Consider the following 21,843-nt stretch of genomic DNA (forward strand, 5'->3'; position numbering starts at 1 on the left):
AACTTTTGTCTCGTCTTGACGTGCGCGACTAGCGCCCCGTGCTAGGCCTTTACTTCCTGTACACTGAATGTTTCCTTTCAGATTCCTTATGAACGACGACAGATGCGCCACCAAATTAATGTCGGGAAAGAGTTGATATTGAAGCCTGAATGAGGTAGACTCTATACCGTCAAATCTGAGTCGCTAAAATTTAATAAACAAATCTGATGCTATAAATGTTGCATTTATTTTAAGTTTACATTTTACCGCCGTATTCATAAAACTTACGGCTGGTTTGCAAGAGGTTTACAACAAATACGAATTTCAACTTTTTCACTGACACAACCTCTTTTAAACCATTATTTTTATATATATTTTATTTACTCTTTTCTCAAAAATTATACATCTTCAACGTATTAAATCTGTGTCATTAAATTAACGTCGGTTGAAGAGATTTTTCCACTTATTCCGAGCGTGAATGTTGTGGGGTTTCGGTCCTTTTGCAATCAAAGAGAAAACAACTCTTTGCTGGACGGACGTATACCCATAATAGGTATATTCCGTAATAACTATACTTATATATGTACTAATCCTTTTGGCTATGTCGGTAACTTTAGTTCTCCAGCGGATTTCTTCATTACGAATCCTATCTCGCAGGGACACGCCTAACATAGCCCTTTCCATAGCACGCTGAGCAACTCTGAGCTTGTGGATAAGCCCTTTGGTGAAGCACCACGTCTCGGCTCCGTAAGTCATCACTGGCAACACGCACTGATTGAATACTTTTGTTTTCAATCAGTGCGCTGAAGTGGCAAAGGGCTGGCCACGTAGCCCGCAGAGCCGACGACCGCTGGAGTACAAAGGTTCTGGAGTGGAGACCCCGTGTCGGCAAACGACGTGTCGGTCGCCCCCCAACCCGTTGGTCTGATGATCTGCGGAAGGTAGCGGGAAGCCGCTGGATGCAGATGGCGGGTGACCGTTTGGGGTGGCGATCGTTAGGAGAGGCCTATGTCCAACAGTGGACTACAGAAGGCTGAGAGAGAGAGAGATATATATGTAAGTACGTTAATTAGTACAAAATTGACTGTACATTGAATTAAGGTTATGAAAAATTAAAAGTAGCCATGTCTGGTTAATGGTTAAGGGTGTCTTGCCTTTCAATTCAGGTAAGTACTTATTCTATTCGAATGTGATACCTACCTTAAGCTTAAGTATATAATTTACAAAGAAACCTAATGGATTATTTAGATCCTGTTTTCGACTATTTCGTTTGGAAACAGTTGAAACAACTGGTATGCTTTTAAATAATTAATGAACAAAATACCTAGCGCAACTTTAGAGTACCCTTTCTATCGATATCGTACCTACAGACCAGCAGGGTGATCACGAAAAACAGAGCTAACGTATAGAATCGAATGCGAGTGCGACAACTGTCAATTCGATAGGTAAAAAGTTATCGAAAGTGCTGTCAAGTTGACACTAGTCGCATTCGAATTCGATTCTATATTTTTCGTGATCGCCCTGCAGTTCGGAGTAGAGAGCAGATTTGTCACGTTGTAAATACAGGGTGTTACATTAGTAAGCTAAAAAGGAGTCCCTAAGGGGGTCTGTCTAAAGTCTAAACAACTTCTGATGTTTCATTGAAAATACACTCACTGGCAATGAAAAGGTTCCACTGAGAAAATCACCAAATTACTCCTGAACGCCTTCTGCAACATTGAAGCACATTTAACAGATCATCAGGATATAAGTAACAAACTAAAAACGGTAATATTGTAATAAAATTTTATATGTTTGAAAAAAATTGGGTCGTTTGGTGTCGGTATTTTGTGACTGGAACTTTTTCATTGCCCGTGAGTGTAGAATAGAAATACTTAGAAAATAATCTCATATAAGTATCGTATTTAAATCTATATAACATAGTACACACTTAATCGGATTATTTTATGAATTCTTAATGTTATATCGATAGCAAAAAGCCCCGACAGGGAAGAGATAAGTACTTAATTGAAAAGTTAAATTTGAATGCCGGCTAAAAGGGTTCAATATTCTAGTAACGTGCCGCTTCCTGTAAAGTACTGGGGGCTCTGAAACTTTTGTGAAACATTTAATAAACAAAACGGAGTAAGATGACTTAGAGTTATTCCAAGTATTCAGTAATGAAACAAAGTTCCCATCAAGTAAATGTAATGAAACAAGAAAAAGTTTTAATTAAAAAGATATTGGGGGCTGGAGAAAATGGAGGTTGGTATTGATTAGAGACAGATTTGCAAATGTCACAAGAATAGGAAATGAGAAAATGCCATGAACATAATTAAACAGTACCTATCTACATGGAGGAAAATATCATCATTATCACTGGCCACTGCATGTTTGATTCTACAGCGACTTGGGGTTTTATCCAGTGACTTAACAGCCCTTTAAGTGTCTTACATGACTACTTGCAAAATGCTTCCCAGTTATAACCATTGAACTTCTAATCAATGAATTTATGTAAAATTACTTAACAATAAAAATCAAAAAGATCTACAGACAAAATTTTAGTTACCTCTATTCTGTCTGTAGATTGAACTGATTAAAGATAGATAGATAGATAGAGAGAATATTCTTTATTTGTACACACACATAAAATAAACTTACAAAACTTAATTACTAACAAATATGTGCAAAAATGGTGTTCTTATCGCTTAAAGACAACCTTAGGGTGGAAGGATATTTTGATTATATTATATATAATCAAAGAGATTGCAATACAGGCGGTGACTTTACGCATGAAATAAATAATATTTTACTAGGAGGACATTTTGAAATCTCGTTTCGTGCCGCCCTCACATTCGCCTGCCTCAGAAGCCACAGAATTTGATAAAATGCTTTAAGTTTAGGGAGGGGAAACGGTCCATGATTTCAAAATGACATATTATTTTGTCGATGTCCATGGTTCTGGCATCAGAGAGATTATTATTATTAATTTTCGCTTAGGGCCAAATTCACTGGTTACATAGAAATCTAAGGCCTAATTTCACACCATTCGGTTAGGTTAAAAATACCTCGGTTTGGTTACATTTTGGACCGTTAAAGTTAGTGAGTGTCCCACCATGCTAAATCACGGGGTTAACTCCCTTGATCGGGTGATAAACTTGATTGCTGCTGTGGGGTTCCGCTAAGACTTGGTTAAGACCGGTAACCAGGCAACGGGTTGTTTACTTGTGACTCATTCTGTCAAGATTCAAGATGGAAAAATGAACAGAGTCTTTGATAAACAATATATAGTTGTGTGACATAAAAAAATGAAGCGAAATACTGTCTGGGTTTTATACAGGGTGTTGCAAAATTGGTATACTAAGCCGAAACCTACATGTGCAGCATGGTATATCTAAGCCCGAAACTGAAATCAGAATTTGGAAATACGCGAAAAAAAAAAAACCATAGTAAAAAGTCACGTGACTAACAAAGTTTCTATGGAAAACGATTTTTTTTTTCGCGAATTTTCAAATTCTGATTTCAGTTTCAGGCTTAGATATACCATGCTGCACATGTAGGTTTTGGCTTAGTATACCCTTTTTGCAAGACCCTGTATAATGTCAAACCGAGATAAAAGATTTAATTTAATGTCCTAACCTAACTTGGAACCGCAATATAGAAACACAAATTGATGGCCCTACCTGGAAATCGAACCCGTGATCCCTGGGTGATGAAGCTGAGCTTCTACCACTAGACCACAGAAGTAGATATAAGAAGTTAAACCTAATGACTTAATGAGAACTATGAATTAAGTGAAAAATCTTCTAACAAAATATTTTAAAACAAGACCTTACTTAGAAATTGAGGTGTTATTTGTTGAGTCCTTTCTTTTGCACTGACACTCCATCTAGTTCGTTGTATTGTTTTTCAATGGCCATGGCGTAATGATATTATTTTCAATGACGGATGTCAAAAAACAACCTCGATAGAAATAGTAACCATGGCAACCTCAAAACCAAAAAGTTTGGTTGTTTGAGGTTGTTTGACATTATAGAGACATAGACACCAATTTCAATGAATATGACAGAATATTGAATGAAGTGTGAGTGAATGATTCACATAATGCTTGATTTATGAATGGTCTATTAGATTTTCGTCATGGGACTCATCTAATTAACAAGGGTAATAATCCTTAAACGCGTCGTCAGCAAATCCGTCATTGAGACTGTAACTAACAGAATCATGAGAAACCAGGTCTAAGTTTCATTGAAATAGCAGTCAGGGTCACTAACCACTACGCCATTCAGCCGTCGATCAAACAATCATTCTTTCAAGTACCTACTTTTTAATTTTGAATCATGTTTTCGGCGATATAATATATTATTCAACCGGTTCTATTGGTGGACTCATGACAGCACTAGTGAATTTCGGCCGCTAAATGCGTTGGGCTAAACCTCTCGGACTGAACTGGGATCGGCCAAATCGCTTTTATATTGTTCTGGGTTCCGCGACTGAAACTGCGGAAAAGGTTTTCGGTTAATCCTTTGATTGTGCTCGCATGTTTGTAGTGAATGTAGTATTATAAGGTAGGTACATAGATATATACGCATATTTTATAATACTTAGTCATAATTATTATATAATGATTGTATTGTTCCCTGAAACTATTTAGGATAATCGACAATGAATTTGAATTTGTGAACGTCTGTCAGTAAGTACAAAATGTTATGAAAATTAGATTTAAATTCAATTTTAATTAGCATTTGGAAAAATTCGCCCTAACGTGCAATTGATAATCACATTATTCACGAGTGTGTTTAATTTGCCATTTCCTTACAAACCTCAGGTTGCTACGCCCTCACAGTATCACAATCACACTGTCTGAACATTCGTGGGATCCCCCAAATAACTTGACAACAATTGTACGCTTGGATAGAGTATAGAGGCAAGAATTGCGTACAATTTCAGTTACAAAGTATAAAGTGGTTTTCCTATTATGCAATATCAAAAACAAAAAGATTCCTTCACATCAATAAATAATACACTCACGGACAAAGAAACAGTTCCACTAAAAAAATGCAGACTCCAAATAGACCCATTTTTTCAAACATTTAATAGAAATATTGAACAAAATGTTTATCGCTAATATTCTGATGCGCAGTTAAATGTAGGTACTTCAATATTGCAAAAGACGTCTTCAAGTTAGTTTTTTCCGTTTAGGAGTAATTTGTTGATTTTCTCAATGGAACTTTGTCATTGCCTGTGAGTACTTAGTAGATATCATCAATCATTAGGTCCTTGGTATGAGATGACTTTAACTTGAAATTGATCACCACTCATTGCATTTTAGATGCATGAAAGCAATTTTCCCCGGGCATGAAAATATCTATTTCTACGCGTCTTTTCAGTCAATAAACACCTAAGTAGGTACTTTCAGCACATGAATGACGAAAAGTCACATTAGAGCATACCAACATAGATACATCCAAAGATTCCTTGCCTCGCTTGGTCTTAAGAGTAGGGGGTTATACCGTAATCTACGTATACAAAACACTCCCCATAATCATTGAAAATCCTTCCTACCTCTGCTTCTTGTAACTAAGTTTCAATTAATCCCTCCCTTTGAAGCTTAGCCCCCCATTCGTTTAAGGGCTTAGCCTAAGTCTGCGAACACCCTTACAGGTGCCTGGGCATGTTTGGAACCAATCAATAAGTCGGGTTTGATGACGGAGCTGCGTTGAGCCTGAGATTGGAACTGGTTTTGTGAGATTAGAACTTGGCTAGCCGGGGATGTCTTATACGTGGTTACGCTGCCTGTGCCATTGATTTAAATTTAGTTTAGACTAGCTTTTCTGCTTCAGAATAAGTAGCCTAAGTTTAGCCTTAGGGATATTATGACAGTGGGTTTGTGTGAATTCGTAACAAACATACCATACAGACTTAGAATTATTATTATTCATTTACGAAATATGATATTTATATTCACTTGGCTGGATTCGGAAGGATGAGTAGCGATCCTTGGGAGAGGTCTATATACAGCAGTGGATGACTACGGGCTGATGAAAATCATGTACCTTAAGATTATATAATTTATTTGTGAATTCATGGCATAAGTCAGGAATGCAGATAGTTCAACGATGTACAGCACATTATTTTACAATCAAGAAATATAAAAAGCGAGGAAAATCCATAAAACTAAAAGCCAGTCATAACTGAAACTACCTAGGTATAGCAATTTAAATAAAACGTTTAACTCAGAGTAAATAAAACTTTTAAGCATTTAATCAAATGAAAACAGTAAAGTTGGGAACGACACAATTTATGGGGAATATTTATGTGAAATGTTTATGCGAATGAATCGTTTATGCAGGAGCCATTCCAGAATATAGCGATCAGATAACTTAGATATTATGACAACATTTGTTTGATTTTTAACCTCCGAAGAATAAGAGGGGTGTTATAAGTATAACGTGTCTATGTATCTGTCTTTGGTAGCGTAACTCCCAAACTGCTGAATAGACTTTCAATTTTTTTTAGGTCGTACTTAGGTGATAATGTTACTCCGAGTGTTCTTAGACATACATATTTTATCAAAAGCGGATGCGATTTTTTGTGTTGAATATCGAGCCCTTCAAAAATGGTTATCAGTCTTATTTTATTACTTTAACAAACCCAAATAGGCTTGTGAAATCTTACTCAGAAACCTTATTGAATCGTATCAAAATTGAGCTAAACCACATATATTTTCCGCCATTACCGGGGCATAAACGTACGTAACAATAAAAACGTCAATTCCACGAGTTACCCGCGAGTTACTTGGAACTTGTAATAGCCCCCCGCGACACGATGCCAACTGTCAAACTGTAATGGGATATCGAGACTCGAGTGAGTGCTGTGAGAATAGCCCCCTCTGGCCCCGAGTGCGAGTTTTTTCACCGTTCAAGAAGCGGCGAGTAACGTGAACTAGCTTCGTGTCATACAATTTTGCGTTAGGTTTTACTGCTCGATCGGTATTGAAAAACTCACTCTAAGCCCCCTGAAGTCATTTAGGTATCTCCGTGTTGGTATGTTATGTACTTATAGTACTTATAATTTATAATATTAGTGATCGTACTTCCATGTTTTTTTTACAGTTGCAGATTGCAGAACAAAAAAATACAAAGAAAACAAACACTCACACCTTGTACTAATGTACTCCCTTGCGGGGTAGGCAGAGGTGCATCGCTGCACCCACTATTCACCAGTGTTATGTTAGTCCCAATGTAATAGGGGGCGTTGCCAAACAGTGGGTGTTGCTAAACAGTTAAAACAAATTTTGGTCTGTCCACTATTATACGTAAATTAAATAATATTTTATTACGTGTAAAGCTAAGTTCGAGCTAGAAATGATTTCCGCTTCACCTCGACTAAGCTCGGATTGAGCTCGACGTCCGAGATTTATGAATTGAAGTTTAGAATTGATCGCAGGCCATGGACACGAGACGAAAGATGAATAAGTACTGATAATAATTATGATGAATAACATGCTGAATAACATGCAAATTTTTAGTAAGGTTAAGGCCCGGCGCCCATTATCGGCATCGGCAAGGAAAAGGATCCTTCGGCATCCTACATGCAAGCGCACACTATCGGCAATTATGCTTTGGCATGCTGAAACGTTCTTAGGGATGACGAGGCGTCCCTAAGGATGTCGCACCGTCCTGTAGCTTGCCGAAGCGTCTCAATATCGTGACTATTTAGTTTAGTTTTTTTTTTGCACGTCTTTGTACCAGTTTTCCTGCACCTCCTGTAGGTTGGCTGGTAGAAAATGCTCTTAGCATTAAGCCCACCTTTTGTACATATTTTTTTATATTTGTGCAATAAAGAATTAAATAAATAAATAAATATCGTATTTCTCATCATAACAGTCTCAAAGTTGTTACTATCCCCCGAGTGTTGCCTCGACGCCGGCCGTACCGAAGGATGCCGAAGCATCCCGAAGCATTCTCCAGTCTGCCGATACAGCAGCCTCAAGCATACTTATTTTTGTATAGGTATTTTTGTTATTACGACCACATATCACGGAAATTTCTAACTTATTATATATATATTCTAAATTTCTACTTTATTGCCTGATGGCGAAGGCTCGAAGTCGAAGAGGGTCGATGAGCGTGACGGTGATGATTAAGACGATGTGTAGAGATTTGCGTAATAATAGTAAGTATATTGAATAGTATTTTACAAGATATGAGATATAAGAATTATGTATTAGAATTAGTAATTAATAAAATGTGGTATGAATTTCTTCGTGTTGTTATTTTGTATGTGATTGACATAAGTATTTCTTCTTCAGCTGAAGCGCCGGGCATAGAGCCCGACGCTCGTAATAATGTCTGTCTTCAACATGGTCCTCCCCTTGGAACGGTCTGTTCCAAGAGTGGAAGAGGGCACAACCGGTTGTACGCTCTTCTGAGCGTCCCGGCCCTCGTGATCACATCTGCCACTCTATTGACCCCGTCCGTGCCGGGGTATACTGCAGTGACTCTGCCTAGCAGCCATCGATTTGGGGGTAGTCGATCGTCCTTCACTAGCACAAGTTCCCCTGTTTGTGGCTGCTCTCCAATTGTGCGCCATTTGTTCCTCTGCTGGAGCTCGGATATGTATTCCTTGTAGAAACGGTTCCAAAAATGTGCCTTGAGTTGTTCGATCCTCTTAAATCTTGTTAGTGATGAAATTGGCTTGTCTTCCACCGGGGCAGCCGGTAGCATCGTGCATGTCCGTCCGATTAAGAAGTGGGAAGGAGTGAGAGGGATGAGATCAGAGGGATCCGAAGATAAGGGGGTGATAGGCCTTGAGTTTAGGATTCCTTCTATTTGAACTAACACAGTATACATTTCCTCGAAGTCTAAGTGTGCTAGGCCAAGCACTCGTTTCAAATGATGTTTTATGGACTTTACCGAACCCTCCGCCATGCCGTTGAAATGAGGACTGTATGCTGGACTGAAGTGAAACTTTATCTCAGTTTCTGCTGAATAGGATATTACATCCTTTCTACATTGTTTCAAAAAGGCTCTTAATTCGTGATTAGCTCCTACAAAGTTCGTGCCGTTGTCGGAATATATGTTGGAAGGCTTACCTCGCCTGGCCACAAACCTGTTTAATGCTGAAATGAAACATTTAGCAGACAAATCTGTGACAAGTTCCAGATGCACTGCCTTGACTGTGAGACATACAAATACACAGATGTAAGCCTTAATGAGCTTACACCCTCTACCTTTCCTGTTTGCTATCATTATCGGTCCAGCGTAGTCTACCGCCGTGTGGCAGAATGGATGATCTGCCTCGAGTCTTGCTTTAGGAAGATTCCCCATAATGGGCTGAAATGTTTTTTCTGAGAACCTACAGCAAGTAATACACTCATGAACTGTTTTTCTTGCAAGATTTCGGCCGTTGATGATCCAATATTTATGACGCAAGGTTGACAATAACAGCTGAGGTCCTGCATGTAATAAAAGTCGATGATCATTTTTAAAGATTAATTTAGTGATGGGATGAGACGCGTCTAGCAGAATTGGATGTTTAGTGTCGTAATCATAATTCGCATTGCACAGCCTGCCTCCTACTCGAATTAGGCCAGAATCATCGAGAAATGGATTCAGATGCAACAGTTTATTCTTAGATGGCAGAGACCCTTTATTTTTTAAAACACGAAATTCCTTGAGGAAGCATGTTTTTTGTGACATTGCGCACAGTGTTTTTGTTGCCAAATCAAGCTCAGACAATTGCAGAGCTCCGATTGATTTGTTCCCTGGAAGTCGGCAATTATGGATGAATCTTTTAAGGTAGCCAACAATGCGTTGCAACTTAGGAAAATCCGAATACTTATTTGTAATTTCGTCGGTTTGCTCGGTCGTGACATTACATTGGACCTTGATTTCAGGTAGTTCTTCAAGTTTCATGCCTTGCGGTTGCATGGGCCACTGGATATCCACTTGATTTAAGAAATGCGGACCTCGCCACCATAAGGTAGAGCCCTTTAGTTGTGTAGCGTTGAGCCCACGAGAGCCTATGTCTGCTGGATTAAGTTCTGTTGGAACATGATGCCAATCGTTAGGCTCTGAGATGTTGGTAATTTCAGTGATTCTATTACACACGAATTGTTTTAAAGTTTGCTTGCATGTCTTAATCCAGCTCAAAACGATCGTTGAATCACACCAAAAATGCTGAACATCGATTTTCAAGCGAAGTGATTCCTTCGCCTTCTTTGCTAACCTTGTAGCTAGTAGGGCACCACAGAGCTCGAGCCTCGGTATGGTTAGCCGCTGTTTGAGAGGGGCGACCCTACTCTTTGCCAATAGTAGATTAACAGTGACGTCTCCATCTATTGTAACAGATCGAAGGTAAACACAGGCTGAATATGCCTTGATAGATGCATCACTGAATGCATGCATCTCTAACCTGACGTAGGAGTCACATAAGACCCTGCGCGGGATTTCAATTGAGATTAAGTCGGATATGTAATTCGTAAAATTATTCCATTGTGATTCGACTTCGGTTGGCAATTCGGCGTCCCAAGGTATGTTGTTAGCCCAAAGTGTTTGTAATATGAGTTTTGCCTTAAGTGTACACGGGTTTATCAACCCTAGGGGGTCAAAGATTTGTGCAAGCATTGATAGCACTATGCGTTTGCTTGACTTAGCTGAACGAATGTTCGTTTTCATTGTGGAAGAGAATAGCAATGTGTCCCTTCTCCAGGCCCACTGTAATCCTAAAATTTTTGCATATTCGTCCTTATCCAAAATTTGTAATTCGTCTTGACTTGTTTCACCCACAATATTTTTTAACAATTCTGGCTTGTTACATCGCCATTTTCGTAAATTCATTTGGGCACCGCGTAGCTGCTCTAAAACACCCTTACAATTGTCGATTAGCGTTTTTTCATTATCTGAGCCAGTATTTAAATCATCTACGTAGAAGTCGTGTATAATCACCTCTCTTACACCCTCATTAGTGCTTTCAAGACCCAATTGTTTCAAGCATCTAGTTGCAAGGTAAGGGGCAGATGCTGTGCCATACGTTATGGTGTTTAGTTTGTATTGCTTGAGTTCTAAACTTGGATCTGATCGCCAGAATATCTGTTGTAAACTTCTTTGTGATTCATTCACTAAGATTTGTCTGTACATTTTTTCTACGTCGGCAGTGACCACATATTTGTGCTGTCGGAATCGGATTAAAATACTCAATAAGTCATCTTGTACAGGAGGACCTATGAGTTGGATGTCATTGAATGACTTACCAGTGCTTGTTACTGCAGAGGCATCGAATACTGTTCTTAGTTTAGTTGTTATACTGTCTTCTCGCAAGACACCATGATGCGGCAAAAAATAGGATTCATTGTCATCTTGGGGTGTTTTGTTTTCCGACATATGACCTAGCTCTACTCTAAAATGTATGTATTTTGTTTTAAATGCTTCATTTTTGCTGAATTTACGTTCTAATGAATTGAATCTAATCAGTGCTTGTTGCTTTGAATCGCCGAGACATTGAGGGTTCTCCTTAAGGGGTATTGTCACAACCATCCTACCATCTGGGTTACGGACTGTAGTTTTCAAGAAGAGCTTCTCACAATCAGCTTCATCCCTCGATTGGGATTGTTGAGCGGGTAAGGACTCCAATTCAAAATATTTGTTGATTTTTTCTTCTAGTTCCATTTTGTTTATCAAGTTGCAGTGGACTGTATCATATTGCCCTAGTGTGTTGTATGATGTCGGTATAGAGCCCACAACTAACCACCCTAATTTTGTTTCTACAAGGGTTGGTTTCGCCTTGCCTAGGCTGACACGATTGTTACAGAGTATGTCCCAGAAGATGTCAGCTCCCAACAGCATTTGCACCTCCGATGGGATGGCAAAGGTAGGATCAGCAAGGTAGATGTGTGGGGGTATGTTTAGATTACCGCAGTTTATTTTATTCATGGGTATTACTTGCGTTATTTGTGGCACAACAAAACAATTAACGTCTGTCGTGTAACCACTGGCAGAGAGTGATGCTATTGATACATCACACCTTTTTGATATTTTAGAAGTTTGATTATTTAATCCTTGGACTGAAACAGATGTATGATAACAAGGTGTTTGAAGTTGTGTGAGTAAATCATTTGTTAAGAAACTTGCTGTGCTGCCTTGATCTAACAGTGCACGCACTTTGTGGTGTTTACCATTTTTATCCGCTATACTGACAATTACTGTGCTTAACAATACCTGGGCTTGGCTTGGATGCGTCACTGATAAGGATATTGTGTTCGACGATTGATTAGTTGTCTGCTTTGGCTCTGTGTTGTTCGTCAGATTTTCTACATTCGGTAAGACGACACATTGGTCAATTTTTGTATTCGAATCTAAATTTGGCTGTTCATGGTTTAGATGTATCATGCTGTTGTGTCTCTTGTTGCAAATTTTGCACGAACCTCTCCAACAATGTGTTTCATCGTGACCTTTACGCAGACAATTCTGGCAAAGGTTTAATTGTTTTACCTTATCCATCCTCCCTTCTATGGTCATGGATCTGAATTTTGTGCATTCATATATGCTATGTGATTGTTTACAAATTGGGCAGAAATAGGAATTTTGTGAAGGATTAGAACCACTCGCATGCGCGGAGTTTGAATAATTTGCCACAAAGGTTTTGGCTCGAACGGGTGGAGTATCGCTATATCTACGCAGTTTTTGGTGATTTTCTTCGATGGATTCCAGCCATGCAGCGCGGTTTTTTATAAATGAATTAAATTCCGAAAATTTTGGAATTGCGTTGTTGGGTCCGCGCTGCATCTCCCAATCCTTCAGTGTTGCGTGGTCTAATTTTGTGCAGATGACGTAAATTATTATCGCATCCCAATGCTCCGTGGGTAGATGTAGTGTTTTTAGAGCTCTAATGTTTTTATTTACCGAATCGATGATATTACGAAGGCCCGTGGACGATTCCTTGAACATCGGTTCCAGATTGAAGAGAGCCTTCAAATGATTGTTGACTAATAACTTGGTGTTGTTGTAGCGCTCACATAGTAAATCCCAAGCTACATCGTAATTGTCACCTGATAGGTCTAATGATTGGATCAACAAGGCAGCATTATCCCTTAGTGATGCTCGTAAGTAATGATATTTTTGAATTTTTGGAATTGAATCATTTAGATGAATGAGACTCATGTACGTGTCGTGGAATTCTAGCCAATCTTGATAGCCACCAGCAAATGTAGGTAGGTGTATCGTAGGTAACTTAAGTGTTGGAAGAAATGCACCTGAATCATTGGCAGTGCTGGATCCTGCCACGGCCAGGTCGTGGCCCGCAGGGGCGGGGCGCTCCACACTCCGGTCCAGCAGCTCCTGCGCGGCAGCGACCGTGCTGAAGTATCCAGCCTCGAATTCCTGTCGTTCATTAAACTCGTCTTCTGGAGTGTCCGATAAAGTTTCCAAATTATTTTGAATAGAGTCAAATTCCTTATACAATTCATTAATGCGGTTGAGGCGTGCGGATAGTTCACGAAACTGCAAGGTGTTTAATTTGGTGCAAGTTGTCAGTTGTTCGAGATGGCCCTTAAATATTGTCAATTTGGCCTTTACAGAACCTCTATTCTTTTTTAATGTTTCTGCATCCATGATTTGCAAATGTTTTAGAACGTTAAGATATTGTGGTAATTAAACAAATGAAATATGAGAAGGCGATAAGTACGTGAATGAATCAGTAGAAATTAATAATTTAGGAAACTTAACAAGAATCGAAACGAATTGGGAATTAGATAGATCGGAACGGACTCACTCAGCCGAAGGCGCCCTTCCTGGTTTGTATGATAGTTGAGTCTTGACACTATGGTGCTCTTGTGCATCTACTCGGCGACCTTGATGAGGATCTTCATGCGTTAGCTTGACTCTCCAATAATGAGTGATGACCGAACTCCGATGACCTTCTCCTTCCTTGTGAATGAATGTTGACGGGTTGTTCTCAATCGCGTCCCTCGACTTGGTCTCGCCGATCTGGTTGTATAGCCAGATCCGGCTCGAAAATGATGGCGAAGGCTCGAAGTCGAAGAGGGTCGATGAGCGTGACGGTGATGATTAAGACGATGTGTAGAGATTTGCGTAATAATAGTAAGTATATTGAATAGTATTTTACAAGATATGAGATATAAGAATTATGTATTAGAATTAGTAATTAATAAAATGTGGTATGAATTTCTTCGTGTTGTTATTTTGTATGTGATTGACATAAGTATTTCTTCTTCAGCCACAGAGTAGGTAATATAGTAGTAAGAGACCGGACTTCCTAAGAATAAAAACACAAAGTTTGGATAATGAATCATTACCAACCTGTGTCACTTAAACCAGTCAGTGCTGCCAACATTACAAACACAAAATAGTGATGTACCAAAATAGTGATGTACCTAGGTATTATTTCGTATCGATAATCGACGCCTCTTGTAATTTGACGTAGGTATACACTACAAGAAATCGTTACGATCATTCTGCATAGTTCGAACGGTATCGATAACTCGTAGCATGTATGTTATAAAACTGTACATTAACATATTTACACGAATTATCGGTGCTCTTAGAACTGTGTAGTCTGGCCGTAACGATTTCTCTTTTTGTATATGGCTAAAGCTAGTCAGTTTTTAAATGCTTTTCTTTTTGTTTAAATACTATGCAGTACCTATACGACTTGTTTTAGTATGTAGGTATGTCATCAATCCCTTTATAAATTAGAAGTTAATCAAAAAGTAAAACAGTTTTTGATTAGTAAAAGATTTGATATAAACAAAAACATTTTTTTATTTAACGATATATATACATTTATACATATGTACTAGCATTTCCCGCGAGCATTGCTTCACCTTGAAAGATTTTCCCGTGGGAAATATTTTTTCCTGCTAACTCCCATTCCTGTAGAAATTTAGCAATATCCTATTGTAACTAAGCTTTAAGTTTACTAAGGTACCTGCATGCCAAATTTCAAGCGACTAACTTAGATTTGGTTTAGATTTTTCATACAAAAATATTATCCCGCTAATTTCCGTTCCCGTGGGAATTTCGGAAATTTCTTTCTTAGTGCTCACCTACACTACCTAAGGGACCTACTTGCCAAGTCTCATCATTGTAGCTTGAGCCGTTTGGCCTGTACGTTGATGTCTATTCTATTCTATTCTGGTAGGGGGTGAAGATCCTGTACGTGGCTCTCTCGAGTGGAACCTTTGTACATATCCCCTTGATTTCAGCAAAGTCCTGTCGTGTCGTGTGTACTTCTACAGCACATTGTACTGGTGGAATATTGGTCATATTATTATCTGTAGAACATGATGCACCTTGTTCTGTAAAATAATCAATTAAGAAATAGTTAGAAAAACATAGGTAAATGCCACTCAATGGAACAAATTCAATTGTAATTGTACAGTCCCCCTCACATATTAACAATGCTTCTGGGAGGGGTTAGGTTTCTCTGCCCCTGGGTGTACATAATGTGTATTATAAAATCTAATAACAATACCTACTTTTCTTTCATAAGTTTCAAAGGAAATTCTTTTAGTATTTCATCAGAGAGTGGCTTTAGAGTTAGTCTTAGCCTTGGAACCGCAGTTTTTTTCAACCGACTCTTCTTCGTATTAAAATCTATAGCATTGAAGTGATTTCCACATATAAATTTTAGCTGGTGCAGTTTTTCAATGGGAACATATGCTAAATCTTCCTAGCCCGTAGCTATTACCCATTTTACACCTGAGAAAAATATCGATAGTTTTAAAATTGTCTCATCCCAACACTATATTTTGTAATGAAACGGAGCAAATTATGTTTTCTTACAGAAATATCCCTTTATATCGAGGAAGATACGTTGCTTTACTTATAGCTACTTATTTTTTACTTACCGAGATACGTACAAAGGAAATCTGGCCATAAAAAAACGTCTTAGGCCGTCTTTACAATTCGATTACAGTCCACATATTTCGCACTTTCTTGTTAACACTTTGGTAGTGATTTTATTGTTTTAGACACCACATACACTTAAAAGGAAACTGATTCTATCCACTTTTTCATTAACATGGTATTATTGTACTTATAACAAATTGAAAATTTAAATATAACCGACATTGAACAAAACGACTGACAGCAGTGAGTGACACAGACCACAGAGTAGGTAATATAGCACAGAGTAGGTAAATGACAGATGACATTTTATACAGAGTAGGTAATTTTATGAGACATGAAAGGTTAGAGGAAGTGAGTGAGATAGAATGACTCCACCATAAACAAAACTATCCAAACTCCATACATTTGTGTTTGAAGCTCGTTTGAAGTTATAAGTTGCTACAGACTGTCTTCAGCTGAAGCGCCGGGCATAGAGCCCGACGCTCGTAATAATGTCTGTCTTCAACATTGCCATTATATTGCTGTTTGCCATTTAAAATCCTCAATCGTACCGATGCCGATAATGGGCGCCGGGCCTACCACGACCGAACATTAATAATTAACAATTCAACAGCGTCGCTCGCTGGTCATATCTGACGTTTCTTGTGGACCTGACAGATATTTGATATGCAAGCGACGCTACTTAGGTATGTTTTAGGTAGCAGGTCAAATTAAACAATTTTCAACTTTCCAAGAAACCTACCGTCGGATATTATTAGATTTCCTGTTGTAAAGATAATCCCATCAAAAACAATACTTGTCAAAAAACCAAGTCTTGTAACTCAGTTGTTCTAAGGTAAAAGTTGTAAGATCCATGTAATACCAAGTCTTATCCACGCACGCATCTCAATCTTAAAAATATTTAATGTTTTATATAAATATATTGACTCGGCCATCGCATGGAAACACGTGTAAATTAAATTATTTAGTGCGATGACCAAGTCAAGTTGCAGGGGGTCGAAAATGGCCTGAATTGCTTCGAGAAAAGGATGGTACGGCCGTGCCGCTTTTTTGCTCGACTTGGTGGGGGCACTGCCGTGCCCCCAGATAAGCTATTTTTCACTATGGTGCTAGGTCAAGTAAGTTTCGATGAGACTGTAATTAGTGAATTGTCCATTGTCAGAATGATTTATTCAGTAAATTGAGTTTTTTAGGGTTCCGTAGCCAAAATGGCAAAAACGGAACCCTTATAGTTTCGTCATGTCCGTCTGTCCGTCTGTCCGTCTGTCCGTCTGTCACAGCCGATTTACTCGGAAACTATAAGTACTACAGTGATGAAATTTGATGGGAATATGTGTTGTATGAACCGCTACAAAAATATGACACTAAATAGTAAAAAAAAGAATTGGGGGTGGGGCCCCCCATACATGTAACTGAGGGATGAAATTTTTTTTTTCGATGTACATACCCGTGTGGGGTATCAATGGAAAGGTCTTTTAAAATGATATAAAGTTTTCTAAAAAACATTTTTCTTAAAGTGAACGGTTTTTGAGATATCAGCTCTCAAAGTCGTAAAAAGTATGTCCCCCCCCCTCTATTTTTATAACTACGGGGTATAAAATTCTAAAAAAAATAGAGGTGATGCATGCTAATTAACTCTTTCAACGATTTTTGGTTTGATCAAAGTATCTCTTATAGTTTTTGAGATAGGTTGATTTAACTGTAATGTTATATTTGCTGCTACGGAACCCTTTGTGCGCGAGCCCGACTCGCACTTGGCCGGTTTTTTTATTTAGAGTAAAGACACGCTTTCCCCCCAAGTTCATGGCAACAAGCTAATATAACATTTGTAGGGTGTCCACAATGGGTGTAAGCGGCTCAGGACTGGACCGATGTCCAGTCACAATCACACGGGGACCACTGTGCGAGGGACTGGGGGGTTACTCTATACTGAATAAAAAAACGAATGAGAGCTGTCGTGTCATCGGCACGTTTAATACAACTAGATAGAGTCGTGGCGTGCCGTGAGAGCGCAATCTAAACTTAGTTTTTCGTCATATGGAGTGACCCCCGGGTCTGGTAACAAATTGTGGCGAAATAGCGTCGTCTCGATATGTGAAATTTTACAGGTAATCTTCGATTTTCAGTTACAGCTTTATGTATAAGATCTAATGAATGGTCCGAAAAAATATATTTTTTACAATTTATTTATATAAAAACAAATCAATTTTAGATTAGATTAGTTCAAAACTGTTTATGAATTTCCGTTGTCGAGAATTACAAGCTGAGTACCTTCCATTGCTTATCTTTCTGTACACTTTTGGAACAGCCAGTATAGTCATATAATTAACATATTCATTTCCAAAATAAGGAAGGAATGGTTGTGAAATATATTCTGTAGTTAATATGAATTTATTACACAGCTGTAAACAAAATAAGGTTGAGGAAAAATCGACTTGTAGCCGTATTCATAGTACAGTCAGCATTGTCAGCATTTTTTAATACCTTATCCAACTCTTAGTAAGTACCTAGCTTTTAATTAAATAAAACACCTAGGCTGTGAACTTAAGTCTTTCATTTTAGAAATCTAAGTTTCTTACTTACATTACATTATTCTACCTTACCTTATCATCCCCTAACGCAACTTGTGATTGAACAAATTATTAAACGAGTTTATTGACGACGTCGATAACAAACCAGTGTAGCAGCCGCTGTAGTAAAGGACTATGAATACGGGGTGGGGATTTGACGTAATTCGGAGATAAACACAATGAGCTGCCAAATGGGATCATTGGGATTAATTTGACGGAAAACTGAATGCGATTATTATGGCTTTGTTTTTGTTAAATATAACTTAGTCTTATGAGGGAAATACTCTTGAAATGTAGCATCTACTACAACTCTTGAAAGAATTAAGGTATCTACCTTAATTCTATGAATATATTTTATTTGATAATATTATTGTCTTCTAACTTAAAAAAAAACAGAAAACGTCTTGGTGTGACCTCATAAAAAAAATGAATATTTCAATATCATTTAAAAATGAATTAGGTATGTTATGATGATGATAAGATGCAAATAACGACCGTAGGTAAGTAAATTTCTACCAACATACGAAGCTGTCCTAACTTATGCTTACTTCCACCGACAACAGTCCTAATCCCTTTGCTAATGCGATAATTATGAGACCACAAGCCCCCGCATCAGCACTTCGATACAAAAACACTTAGCCATGTGCTTAGATTTAAAATATAGGTACAAGATGGTGTTTCACATACCTACAAACAAATAAAAAAACTGAATGCATTTATTAGTGTTCAGTGCCAATTTCTCCATTGTCGGTTATCTAACCGACCCGGGACCCTTCATCAATTATAAGTCATCTCGATAAAAATTCTTGACAGATGAGTCAAAAGTCAACCACTAATACCTTGGTTATGCTTAACCGACGATGGAGGAATTGGCAGTTACTGTCAAAATGTTTTGAGTTCAACCTAATGACAACCATTGTACCAAAGAATTAAGGCACAAATCTTCTAACCGAACTAATTCAAAATAAGAGCTCAGTGGCAGAAGTGGGGTGTTATTTGTCGAGACGTTTCTTTTGCATGTTTTATGCAATTAAAGTTTTTTTTTGATAATAGTTATTAACTAATATTAAGTGTTATTAAATTGTATTATTAATTAGTAGAAATGAGAATGAAATTAAATTATATAAATTGTATTTTAAGCTTTTATAAATAGACATAAAGTATTATAAATTATTATTGTTGTTGACTTAATAGCATATTAAATCAATATAAATAAATTGCATGAATTAAAATTGTACCTATAATTACATTAAAATTGTATTTCACATACCGTCTGCTCGGTGAAACATGATTGTCTCTATAAACTGTACTTTAAGAACTACTGTATACCTTGTTTCTGGTGAATAAATGAATAAATGAATAAATGAATAAATGAATTCTAGCACTGAAACTCCATCTAGTCCGGATTAAGCTATCGTTGGCCATGTGGCTCGGGATCCGTGTAAACACGTCAATCGCGAGGGTCGCAATTACCCGTTTTTACCCTACTACGTCAGATGGTAGTGACGGAAACAGTATTAATTTTCCTTGGTGTACAGAGAGGGTATAGGGTTCTAGCTCTGTAAATGTGGGCAGGGCTTTCATGGGTGTCATGCAAAATATAGTTTTACATTATAAGTCATTTCGGAGTCAGCTAAAGCACTCCTAATAATAATAAATTTATTAATATTCCTTACTGATATTAGATCTGTTTTTGATCTTTTATACATATATTTAAGAAAATTATTAATTAATGGGCAAAAATTATAACCGTGTGGGTGCCGAGCTACGGACGCAGGCGCCCAGGTAGACCTAGGCGGAGATGGCAGGATGACCTGGACAGATTTTGCCGGATTGGCGTCAGGTGGTCGACAATAGAGACGTGTGGAGTAAACATGGGGAGGCCTTTGCCCAGCAGTGGGACACTGAAATAGATACATAAAAAAAAATATTTTTTTTTTATCAACACATCATGTTTCTGATCAAAACAACAATCACGTGAACAGTAAATGTAAAACTGTATCGACGAGGATGGGATTCGAACCCACGCGTGCAGAGCACATTGGATTAGCAGTCCAACGCCTTAACCACTCGGCCACCTCGTCTTGTTAATGCATGTAAATTTAACATTACACTTGTATACACATCATCCGTAATAAGAGTTTATTTATTTAGATGGTAGGTACATACAATACATAATTATTACGACATCATGTTATTTGTTAACTAACAAGTAAGAATAAATAATTTTAGAACAAACGGGGATCCCAACCACAAATTTGGAGATGCTTAGAGACAACGTTTTAACTCCGTACAAAAAAAGAGGGGGTTATAAGTTTAGCGTATCTGTTTCTTTGTATCTGTCTGTGTCTGTTACGTAGCTCCAAAACGGCTGAACTGATCTTCTTCGCTATGTTATCTGACTTTTAGTGTTGAATGTCGGAGGTTTTTAAATTTTGGTTAGGTAATTAGCATGAGAAATAATATTAGTCCTCAATCGCAGCTTAACTTCTGCACTCTCCCTGTTCTGAGTGCAGACTGCAGGGTGGACCGGCCGCACTGGACCCCTTTCGTTTCATTATTTTGTTATTTTCGCATTGTGCGACTGTGACTAATGTGTCCGATGGAGGTGGAACAAAAGATAACTAAGTATTTAAATATATATTTTTTACCGCTGACTAAACACGTGCTGTTGTAAGTTTTCTTAGAAAAGTGCCTTTATCAATGAGTGTTTTGAACCATATTCAAGAGTGTGTGCTAAAAAGTAGTGATGATCTAGGTGATCATGGTTTTAAACAACCTGTTTTCATTATCATTTATAATTGACTATGGCCATTTAAATTGGCTGAGGTTTTCTGCCACTTTTCTGCTAATTGTTAACGCAGGTGGTAGACAATAAGGCAAAACAAAACGCAATTAGGCTATCAGATATGTTGATAAATCGCCACAAAATGACTTCACCTTAGGATTTCTTTTAAATAATAAAGATATAAAAAATCATTCAAATTATTTTAAAAGATCCACAGAAATCATAAAAAACAATGCATATTGCTGGGTGAAGTCATAATTTATACATTTGTTACGAAGTTAAGATAAGTTAATCATTGTTAAACGTGTCCAAATTTATCACGCAAACCATTCTTTATCCCGACAAATAAAACTTTTTCCCAAGAGACAAAATAAGTTTATGATAAAATTTGGGTAAGTACTTAACAAAGATATCCTTTTTCTTTTCTTACTCCGAATAACTGAGCTTAGAGGATTTGTTTGCATAAAATACTCCAGTCAAGTTGTTTTGTTGTTTCTTTTACTAACTTTTTAGAATGAACAAACAGATTTTTGTTTAGCTGATAGCGTGATACTCACGACACGAGACCAAAGAGATGTTATAGGATATAAAACAAATGCTAATACCAAAAAACTTAATTATTCTAGACGTAATTCGTCTTGTTCTTGAAGTGAAA

General features: G+C 37.8%; 1 non-coding gene across 1 annotated transcript; it reads right to left on the minus strand.

Moving 5' to 3' along the window:
* Window positions 1-20,402: 20,402 nt before the first annotated feature.
* On the minus strand, window positions 20,403-20,484 carry Trnas-gcu. The gene has a single exon. It is a non-coding gene; the product is annotated as a tRNA-Ser (tRNA).
* Window positions 20,485-21,843: the final 1,359 nt, after the last annotated feature.

This window comes from Plutella xylostella, chromosome 18 (assembly GCF_932276165.1).
Source record: "Plutella xylostella chromosome 18, ilPluXylo3.1, whole genome shotgun sequence".
NCBI lineage: Eukaryota > Metazoa > Arthropoda > Insecta > Lepidoptera > Plutellidae > Plutella > Plutella xylostella.